Genomic DNA, 2,513 nt, shown 5'->3' with positions numbered 1-2,513 from the left:
CTACCTAGTTATGTACTGCGTAAGTACCTAGGCTATTATTAATATTATTTTTTTAAGAGGTTTGACAGAGGGAACTGTGAACTGTAACTGCTAAGGTCTTATCGTCTCGAAATCGATGAGAGAAGGAAGACAGGATAGGAAAAAGCCAACCGTTCCGAAATCGAACATTATCCCATCAGGATAAAATCCGCCCTGGGCGGGAATCGAACCCGCGGCCTAGCGCTTGCAAGGCAGACGCGCTACCAACCAAGCTAACTAGGCTGGCGTACCTAGACCTGGATGAGATATGGTCGACTACTTAAATTGGCTGAATGCTAAATAATAATTAATGAAAAGTTTATTAACCATCGGCGCCGCGCCGGCGTAGCGATGGCGCGTTGAATGCGCCAATTTCCAATGAGTCACTTAAGGTTAAGAAACTTTGCGCGTGGTTCGTACATATCTAGATGGGTGACCATCCGCTCTCAGTGACATTGAAAAAAAGTCAGTTTAGGGTAGAATTTAAAAATCGTGGCAATCTTTGCACCAATTAAAAGCCTCGAAAATATGTGTATACCTACCTATCTACGTCTAAGTTAGAATCTGAATCTGCCTATATTTAACTAAAAACGTTATACAAACAAGATAAGACAAAAATGATCTTCTCGCGTTCCAAGAAAAGAAACTTAGGTTCTAGACTTCTGAAGTCCTAGATCATTTCAGATACATCATAATCTGATGTAACTTGGTGCCATACTCTCTCTCCTCTGCCAAATGTGCTGATTAGTTAACTCTACCTACTGTGATGCTATCATGGTAACTGTTAACTATGTAATATACAGTTCATTGTACAGACCTACTGTAGAACTTATAGAGAAAGTAAGTCCCTGTAGGGACATGTACCAAAGGGCCAATGAAGCTCAAAAATATTTACCTACCTACCTATATCCTAAACAGAATTTTTTTTGTTTTTCAAAGAGGTTTGATCGTTTGATAGAGAGAACTGCAACGGCTACCCATGTGAAGAATATGAAGTCTGCTGGCTTGAGGACAATGATAGGTAGAGTCCAGCTTCTTCTCACTGTCCTGCTCCTTGTCATACACACAGCCAATGTTTTGATTCGTGTGAGGATCCAGGAATATTACATCGTTACCTGAGACGAAAAATAGAATCCAGGAATATAAATTATATACTAGTATTTATTAGAGGAATATTGATTTTTTTTCCCAATATATCATTTTTTATTTATTTTTAAACATATACAATCATTCTCTATTTCTGATTTTACTCCTTGTCTAAACTGTAGACATAGTTGTCTACAATTGTGGCGATTGATGTCCTGATCGATTTTGTCGAATTAAACATCAAATTTTGAGCCTAATACAGGAATACACATTTAGGACATTGAGGAATAATCATTGTAATCAGAATCAAAATACAGTTCAATCAGCCTAGACAGCTTAGCCTGCGGGTTCGATTTCCACCCGAACCCCAGGCGAACTATATCCACAAACAAGATTCGTTCTTGGAATGGCTAACTTTCTCCTACCGTGTCCTCGTTTCGATTTCTGGACGATAGGGCCTCTATTGCTACAGCTCTTACTTAAAAATCCTAATTTATAAACTCACTACTACTTATATGCATACTTTGTTTAGACTGATGAAGTAAAGGGATATTTCAGTCTTCTTCAAGCAAGATTTTTAATTTTTAATTTAATTTTATTTTATTTAAATAAACGGGAACTACCCATTGTTTTACAAAGGTCCCTATCTACACAGGATTGATGTCCTGAATACCCTAAGATAATCAAGATTTATCTATTCTAACTTGGACATTACACCAACAACACTCACCTACATATCCTATAAAATACAGTGCATGGTTGGGCTTGCCACCTATCACGCCCAGAGATTGAGGGAACGTGAAGCACTTTTTGATGCCGTTAATATACACAGGATTGATGTCCTGAATACCCAACCTAAGGGGAATCACCAACACGAGGGGCTGCCATTGGGGATTTGAGGATGCTCTGAAAGAGAAGAAAATAGAGCAGGAATTATTTGTTTAGAGTGCGAGAGTAAAGGGACTTTTCAGTCCTGGTGCTATAAACAAGGTATATTTTCTTCTATTAAGCATCATGCATTGTCACAAACATGTCGCTCCCTGACGAGATCTCGTTTAATTTCATGACTTGACTTGGACTGAAACCGCTAACCTCCAATCACCAACACGAGGGGCTGCCATTGGGGATTTGAGGATGCTCTGAAAGAGAAGAAAATAGAGCAGGAATTATTTGTTTAGAGTGCGAAAGGAAAGGGACTTTTCAGTCCTATGCTGGTGCTAGATTCGTAGAAGCTCAACCCGTCCTTTGGGGCTGACCAGCCCCTACACCTAAGCCTCAGTTTGGGCTTTTTGTGTGTATGCTGGTGCTATAAACAAGGTATATTTTTTTTTTATTAAGCATCATGCATTGTCACAAACATGTCGTTCCCTGACGAGATCTCGTTTAATTTCATGACTTGACTTGGACTG

General features: G+C 39.2%; 1 long non-coding RNA gene across 1 annotated transcript; it reads right to left on the bottom strand.

Moving 5' to 3' along the window:
• Positions 1–1,015: 1,015 nt before the first annotated feature.
• LOC113472842 lies at positions 1,016–2,041 on the bottom strand. Its single transcript, XR_003394997.1, has 2 exons — positions 1,835–2,041; positions 1,016–1,133 (listed from the first exon to the last, which is right to left on the bottom strand). It is a non-coding gene; the product is annotated as an uncharacterized LOC113472842 (long non-coding RNA).
• Between the last annotated feature and the right edge of the window lie 472 nt (positions 2,042–2,513).

This window comes from Diaphorina citri, unplaced genomic scaffold (assembly GCF_000475195.1).
Source record: "Diaphorina citri unplaced genomic scaffold, Diaci psyllid genome assembly version 1.1 scaffold9151, whole genome shotgun sequence".
NCBI classification, from domain to species: Eukaryota; Metazoa; Arthropoda; class Insecta; order Hemiptera; family Psyllidae; genus Diaphorina; species Diaphorina citri.
The sequence above is the reverse complement of the archived record's forward strand: the minus strand, read 5'-3'. Positions and strand labels throughout refer to the sequence as shown.